The sequence below is a fragment of the Triticum aestivum genome, chromosome 2A, assembly GCF_018294505.1.
Source record: "Triticum aestivum cultivar Chinese Spring chromosome 2A, IWGSC CS RefSeq v2.1, whole genome shotgun sequence".
Taxonomy (NCBI): Eukaryota; Viridiplantae; Streptophyta; class Magnoliopsida; order Poales; family Poaceae; genus Triticum; species Triticum aestivum.
The window spans coordinates 223,349,021-223,357,998 of NC_057797.1; positions in this window are offsets into that span (position 1 = coordinate 223,349,021).

Sequence of the window (8,978 nt, forward strand, 5' to 3'; positions counted from 1 at the left end):
CCGGCACACTGGACCCTCCACGTCACTCACCAAATGGAACGCGCTTCGTCTTGCATTTTCGCTCGCTTGTGGGACCGCAGTTGAGAGCAAACAGACATCCCTCCCCCTCCCCCGCCCGTGTCATTTTATGGGAGTAAATAAAAACACATGGAGTATACTACGGATGAGGATCCCCTGACGTGGTTGAACCCATTGAGTAACTGACATGCGGGGCCTAGCAAGCATGGGGTCCACCAGTAAGTGACCGAAAGGGAGGGTAAGGCAGGGATACGTATGTGAAAGGAGCTTCCAATGATATAATTTTCACATTATACATCTCATGTACTATTAATCTTGTCAATAGTCAAATGCGGTTTTGAAAAACGTATTAGAGCTTGGTTAATAATATAGCCAGTCGATGGCTATAAGGAACTTCCATGTCATCTATAGCCATCATCTATTATATGCACTCATACACCTGCACATTTTTTTATAAGGTTGGCTATTGTATTAGTACTTTTTTCCATCTCCTCTCCATCTCTTTCTTCATATTTATTGTACGTATTTAACTTGGAATGCGTATATAGCTAGGCTCTTGCATGAGAGCTCACTCCCCTTACTTTTTCACATCTCTCTCCTCCACATAGGCCCTATATAAATGGAAGGAGGGAGTACAACTATGAGCATTTCATACTATAGTAAAGATGTTGTCAGTACTCCACTAGTACTATTGGACAGGGAGCTTAAAAAGTTACTATTGGAATGGCTATACCTGGTGAAATCCTAGTAGGAAGAGCATGCGCGAGAACAAGCACATTCACGTGGTTGAAACAAAATTGGAAACCATCTCGAGTACAAATCTAGGAGTATGTAGGAATCTAACAATATTGATTGGGCGTTATTGAATGTTGATACTTTTTTTTATCAAAGTAGAGATACTTTGACTACACATAAAACTTATATGTAAACTAGAAAGGATAGGAGGGAATATATTGTACGTTCAAAAACGAAACAAACATTGAATCCCCTTTATATATGATTTGCGGATGCTATGATCACCAGTTCAAAATTTTGAATCCGCCTTAGGTATCACACATGCCCCCACTCGCTCTCTCTCGATTTCATCTCAGGGTCTGGAGATCGATTGAAAGAGGACTAGGGTGGGTACAATACTCCCTCTGATCCGCACAGACCCCCCCCCCCCCGCGCGGGTCATTTCTATCATAGAAACAGACCAACATTTATCTCCTTGCACGGCACACAATTGATCTCTGAACATCAATCGATCTCGTCAACATGTGTCGGGGCATGAACCGAATGGGATGTCAAAACTAAGACGCGAAGCGACACATAGTGGAGGCAAAGTGAAACTTCAAACGAACTGTTTGTTTGTATGCATGTCGGACAAATTACAAATAAACATTGGAAATTCAAGCATGGTCTAGGCCCACATGCGAATGATACTCGGCGGAATGTTCAAATGAGGCATGCGTGAGGATGGACGCGACCGGAGGGCGACATGATCGATAGAGAAGAGGGTTGGAGAGGAATGAGAAATAAGCAAACACCACATGATTATACTTGAACGGCTCAAATAAACAATAAGTTGTCTCTCTTGTCCTACATAGTGAAAGGCCTAATGTGCAACGCGGAGCACTGGCGCTCGAATATGGCTGGGAACACAGGGAAACCGACATGTGGGGCACACCTGTCAGGACGACGTAGCGCAAACTAGTCCAATGGAGGAGCTGGCCCACGACCTCCTCGCCACTGGCAACCGTTCATGTGGGTCGTGGGGGCCAACAACGTGGCGCAGCTCTAGCACCGCCTCTGGACACGGCGACCGCGGTGAGAGACACGCTCATCGTCGCTAGCCACGGTCGGTTTCAGTGTGCCGAGGGTGGCGTTAGTGTTGTGGCACGACCAACAGTATGTTTGGTGTGTGCCCAAGGTTACCCCATCAAATCATTGGGTAGCCCAAATTTTGGTTGAGGTTTTGGTTGCCCATGATTTGGTCGACATCGGCAAGAAAAATGAACTAGAGTTGGCTAGAGTTCATTGGCATGCCAAAAAATGGCAACCATCCATTTTTGGGACATGACCAAAACCTCAAAAAATGGCAACCATCCAAACAAAGACCAATCTTTGGGTCATGACCAAAATTTTGGTAAGGTGCACTTTGGCAACAATCCAAACACACCCCAACACCCGGCGTGGAGTGGTGTAGCGCGGCCAACTACATCCTCAGGACCTGAGATCATGCCGGATCGTCTTGCTTTTTCAATGGCATGCGTCGATCGCATGTGATCAAAGGGCATCTCCAACGTTGCCACGACCACAGCTGACTACCCTGGCACACCAAAAACCCTCGTCCCTCGCGCCGTCGCGCGGTGCATTCCCAGCCGGCGCCAGCTACCCACATTCATGCCTTCCGTCCGTATGCCGTCGTTAAGAGGCTCGGTGCCCGAGGAACCAACTCCGGTGACTTAATGAAGCACCAAGACGCTTGGCCTCACCGGAATGCGCTACTTAAAGTGGCAACGCCCAGCTAACCTCCACACCATAGCGCATCGTCCTCCTACCTGGAACCACATCCGCCATGACCGCAAGCGCGAACGCTCTGCGAGAGAGCTTGTCTTCGGGGATGGAGCTTGAGGTCGCCGCCCTCGCTCAAGTCGCCGCACAAGTGATGGACATGCTGGCGGTCGACGACGAGAGCACCATCAGCCATGCGTCCTACTTGCCGCCGTCCAACTTCGGCACCGCCGAGGTCCAGGACTCCTCCGAGGATGAGTGGGGCATGGGAGGCGGCAGGGCATGGTGTGCCAACTGGCCGGTCTGTCTCCCGTGTTCTACTTTTCCTCACCGAAGACCGTACCTTCACTTCACGGGTCTTGAACCCCGCCCCCGTACATGGAGATCGCAGATGGAGGACGTCGGTCACCGCCGTAGAATAGGTTTAGGGTCGGGTTTCTTTTATTTTTCTGTCCTATAAAAGTTCGAAATGTAATGAAAATATGTCATGTTTACATTAATCTTGGCCGGTGTATATTAACTTTCACAATAATATAGTATATTGTAGGAGTACTAGCAAGATGCCCGTGCGTTGCACGGAAGATCAAGATCTTGTGGGAGAAAAGGATGAACGAGGGAAGGCCTTATCTGCAAATGCACATTCAAGCATTTCACATTTTTCTACATCTACGGGAACCTACGAAAGGGTTAATGTAAATTGCCTCTCTCTCTCCTCCCTTGATTTTCATGGTGGTGGGCCCCTCCCTCCCCCCCCAATCTACAATCAACGGCTCACACGTTTCATATTATGTTAATTACGTAACTGGGACTACGTAGGTGTAGCATTACTCGTCCTAAAAACCCAACTAAGCCAACCTCTCAGCATATCGCGCAGGAAAAGACCCTGCCGCGCCGTTTTAGTCGGGATTACCGGATTACTACTAGTAGTTGTATCGATGGATCGCGCGAAGAAGCAAATTTTTTTTGAGGGGGCGAAGCACCTAGTTTAAAAGGAAAAAAGGTGGTACACTCACAGCACCCCTGACGCGGTCGCATTGCACCCCACACACGTTCGGTCATGCACACGGCTCATGCAAACGGAACGTGCTTTGACTTTCCTCTTCACTGACACGTGGGACTGCACTTGGAGAAACCGACCATGCGCCAAACTCCCCCCCCCCCACCCCGCGAAAATCCTCCCCCACCCAAAAATTCCCCCCAAATCCTAGATTCAACCGCCCTTCGGCCAACTAGCCAATAATATTCCCCAAACCCCCTCCCCCCATCCCCCTCCACTCCATTCGCTCTGCCAAAGCCGCCCTCCCCGCCACGCCGATACATCGGCACCGCGGTTCGTCGAGGGGACGCATGGCGATCCTCTCGCTCCCATAGTACGATCACGTAGACTGTCGTCCTCTAGCCGCACCGCCACCATTGGTGACGTTCTTGTGGAGGCGCACGGCGGTCAGCGCTGCCACCGCTGGCGACGTTCGTGTGGAGACACACGGCGGCCAGCTTCTCCCACGGTACACGAATTCTAGACTGAGGCCTCGTGCATGTCGGTGTAGCGATGAATGTTAGCTAATAGACGCTGTTAATCTCACTGTTTGCCGAAGTAGTTTACAGTCAATATGCTCTGCTTAAGAAGCTTCCTTGCCCTGTTTTGCACTCAATCTGCTTAGCTGAGATGGCATGCCAAGGCCGATTAGTTGCTAAAATATCACGCCATATATTTATTGTGACATAGATTGCCATAGTCTAGTAGACAATCTTTTGGTGAAATAGCTCTACACCGTTTTATACTCCATCTTTGTTGCTGCGATGGCCTTTGATAGTTCGATGGTTGTGTGCTCGGCCCCATTGACTGCTGAAACAGCCTGCCATAATTTACTCACTCAATTTTGTTTGCTGAATTAGCTTTACATATATTTCGTTACTTAGATCTGCTCGTCCAAATATATTTCCCTAGCTTTAGACATCGACTTAGGTATTTTCTTCTGGACTTCATAAAAAGCATATATGTTTTTCCTATAATATATAGTAGAAGAACTAATTTGTATGTCTAACAGATGGACATGACTTGGATAACTTCTGCTCGAAGATTCTCCGCTGCATATGTCGAGGGGGTTGAAAACTTCATGAACTTTATCAGAGCTGAGTACGGTGGTCCGAAATCAGATGTGCTCTGCCAGTGTAGCAGTTGTATGAATTCAGTTACAAGACCCTAGTCAACTATGCAAAATCATCTACACTTGTATGGGATGTTGGTCACATGTACTAGGTGGATTCATCATGGTGAAGCTGTGAACGTCAATGTTATTGAGTATGTGGAAGCAGCAGATCACCATCTTGATCTGCCTGATGCTCAGGTGGAAGAGCAGGAGGAGGAGGTGGTGGCGGAGCCAGTGAGTTTGACCAACATTGAAACAATGCTACGAAATGCTCGTGCATTCCGTGAACTTTCACCTGCAGAAGAAAAACGGTGGGCCCGCATGTTGGAACAATGCAACGTGGCTGTCACCCCAGGAAATAAGCTATCAGTATTCTTAGCTATTGTCACCTTTCTTCAGGTGAAGACATCTGAGCGGATGACCAACAAATCACTCGATGCGATGTTGGCTGCTTTTCGCAAAGCTTTCCCAAATGTGTCTGAGCTGGCACACACCTACAGTAAAATGAAGAATTTCCTTCATGCAGTTGGAATTGGATATCATATGATCCATGTTTGTAAGAATAATTGTGTTCTGTTCCGAAAGGATTATACCAACTTAAGTGAATGCCCGAAATGCAAATCATCAAGATGGAAAGATGGCGATGCTATGAAGAGGATTCCTCATAATGCTCTGAGACATTTTCCAATTACACCAAGATTGCAGAGGTTGTTTCATGATGTTGAAACAAGAGATGATGTACTGTGGCCTTCTAGGAACCAGGAGTACAGAGATCAGAATGTAATAAGCCATCCATCACATGGTAGTGAGTGGAAAAGCTTCAATCAGAAGCACGAAAAGTTTGTTGCTGACCCGAGAAACATTAGACTTGGCTTAGCTTCAGATGGATTTAACCCATTTGGTCACCAGAGCACCACATATAGCACGTGGCCAGTGCTTGTTATACCTTACAACATGCCTCCAAATGTCTGCACCAAAGAATCAAACTACATGATGGCCTTGCTCATCCCAGGTCCAAAAAGTCCTGGAAAGGATTTTGATTTGTTCATGGAGCCTCTTGTGGAGGAACTTCAACAACTATGGAGGGGTGTTGTCACTCGAGACCTATATAGCATCCCACTAGCTGATTTCTTTCTGCGTGATGTTATAATTTGGTGCATCCATGATTATCCGGCTTTGGGCACTATGTCAGGGCGAACGACACATGGTTACAATGCATGTGTTCGCTGTGACAGGAATCTGCTGTCATACGCAATACTTAGCAAGATCTGTTACATTGGACACCACTGTTTCCTTACCAAGGACAACTGCATCCTAGAAAATACCGAAGACATGTGTTCAATGCAAAGCATGAAAACTGTGATGTGCCAAAGAGGCTCACCGCCGATGAGTTGCAACTGGAATTAGAGAAGGTGTGGCATATTACACCAGGAAACCATCCTGATAATGGTAGCGGGAAAAGGAAGCGTGGCAGGGCAGAAGAGAGATTATTGTTTACCCGCAGGTCCACTTTGTGGGACTTGGAGTATTGGAAAGATTTGGATCTGTGGCATAATCTTGATGTGATGCACATCGAGAAAAATATATGTGACAGCATTATCGGCACACTTCTTAATATTGAAGGCAAGATGAAAGATACCTTAAAATCTAGGATTGATTTGACACACCTGGGTATCATACAGGATTTGCAGGTGTTGTCGGCGTTCTGGGAACGGGGGTCCCCAGACTTGCCTGCCTGCGGCCTGCGACATGGCTCAAAGGGGGGCCCAGCACGGCCCATCTTCATCAACACAGACCCAAGACCCTCGCGAGGGGCCAAGCCTCGCGGGGTAGACGACGCGGAGCTTCCTCAGGCACGGCCTCACCAGGCTGGCTCGCGAGGTGGCGGAGAAATCAAGGCGGGGTACCTCACGAGGTGCCCGTGACGCAAGCCATGACGACCAAGGGCGCTAGGCGGGCGCCAGCCCGCGCGGTGTCCTCCTTTCCCCTTTGGTGCAAAGGGGGCAAGCGCAGCCACGGGGTACCGAGGCATCAGGCAAAGGTTGCCATTTCGGTGCAACAAGACCAAGACCAGGAGGACTGCAAGATGGAGGTCATCGTGGAGCCCAAGACGGCGTCACCACCAGAGCTTTGTGCAGGCGAGGACCAACTTTAGTCAGGATAAGTGTACCAGATGTTCCCCTTCAAAATGGCCAATTGTTGGCGCCCTTCCCGCTCAATATTTGGGAAGAGGCCCGGGGCCTTTGCATATAAATAGGACCAGCCACCCACAGAGAGAGTGGAGGTTTGAGATCGAGGAGGTTAGAGATCGAGTATCGAGGATCAAGGGGATCGGATCGAAATCAGAGAGAGAGAAGGGTGACTGAACCCCTCCTAGCAGTTCGTCCCCCCCAGCCAAGAACAGACCCTCGCGAGGCTGTTCTTCCTTGTATTGTTCATCATCATCAGCCCAAGAGGCAATCCACCACACCACACACTGGAGTAGGGTATTACACCACGATGGTGGCCCGAACCAGTATAAACCCTGTGTCTCTTGTGTTGTTCTTTCCATAGCTTAGATCTTAGCGAGGCGGAGGGCTGCAGGTAGGTAGAAGGCGAAATCTCCGCGCGCACCCCAGTGTTCAAACCTCAAGGGTCTGCCGGAACCCGAAATCCGACATTTGGCGCACCAGGTAGGGGTGCGCCGGAATTCGTCTTCCACCACCCCGTTCTCCTCCGACCATCGCGTCCATGTCTGACGCTCGTCGGGCCCACGCCGAGCGCCGGGCCACTCTCGCTTCCCGCGTCACCCAGACGGCTCCTATCGGCGGGCGTCCTCGCCGTTCCCCGTCACCTGCCGTCAAGGCCGCCACCGGCCCGGCGGGGGACGAGCAGCAAGCATCGTCTCAGCATCCGTCCATGGGGCAAGACGGCCGCACCGCTACTCCCTCACTCACCCTAGCTGGTTCTTCATCCCGCGCGCTCCGCGCACCCATGGAGGCTCAAGCTGCGCTCATCGCGGCAAAACGAGCTCCTGCGCTACCGCCCCGTCGACGACGTCTATGAAGAATGGCTTGACCGCGTCGCCGAGCTCGTCCGCGCCGCAGGGGGCTCTCCTACGCCGTCGGCACCGGCGGCGCCCCGGCCACCTCCTCCTCAAGAAGGCGCCATGGCTCCAAGGTGCGTGGCCCCTGGGCGGAACCTGCTCCGTCAGGTGCCAGCGTGGCAAGAGCAGAGCTGCCAAGAAGTCCCTCGCCTGCAAGAACCTGCCCGGGCGCTCCCTGCTCCAGCACGTCGCGACCATGCTCCTGCTCCCGCACGTCAAGACCCCGCGCTGCTCCCAGCTGCAGCGCATGGGGACATACAAGACCAAGCTCTCCGTCACCCAAGGCCTCCCATGGCCACAGTAGGCTGTCGCGCCTTCACCACCGAGCTACGCAGCATTGCATGTCCCGGCAAGTTCAAGCCAGACCTGCCTCCTCATTACGACGGCACGGCCGACCCTGCGGAGTTCCTCCAGCTCTATGAGTTGGGCATCGAAGCTGCCAACGGAGACGAGAAGGTCATGGAAAATTGGTTTCCCATGGCGCTCAAGGACGGGGCCCGCACCTGGCTCCTGAACCTAGCTCCAGGCACGATCTCCTCCTGGGCCGAGATGCGCACCCGCTTCATCGCCAACTTCCAAGGTACTCACGGCCGGCCACCCGCCGTGAGCGACATGCGCCGCATCAAGCAACAACCCGGGGAGACCCTGCAGAAGTACATCCAGCGCTTCAACAACGCACGCCTCAAAATTCCCAAGGTGACTGAGGCGGCCATCATCTCAGCCTTCTTCGACGAAGTGCGCGATGTCGACATGAAGGAGGAGCTGGTGATGCATGAAGACCTGTGCACTTCCTTGGAGCTGTTCAACTTGGCAACCAAGTGCGCCAGGGCTGAGTAAGGGCGTCTCTCCCTCCTCGAGCTGCCTGTCGTACACCTAGAAGAGAAGAAGCCCAAGGCCAAGGATGTGAAGCGCAAGGGGGTTGTCGTGCTCGCGGCAGAACCAGACACCAAGCGGGGCAGAGATCAGCCCGAACCTTCCAAGGGCAGTCGGTACTGTGTGTACCACGACCTCCACACCCACAACACCAACGAATGTCAAGAGCTCCGAGCCATGCGAGAAGGAAGGATCGGCCGTCGCCCCGACCGCGGTGAACGGGGCTACGGTCGAGGAGGAGGAAGGAACGCAGGACGCTGGGAAGACTGTGGCCCGCGCCAAGGGTGGCGCGATCAACCTCACGAGGATCGCTGGCAAGACCTGCCTCGCGAGGGAGACTGGAGGGATCAGCCTCG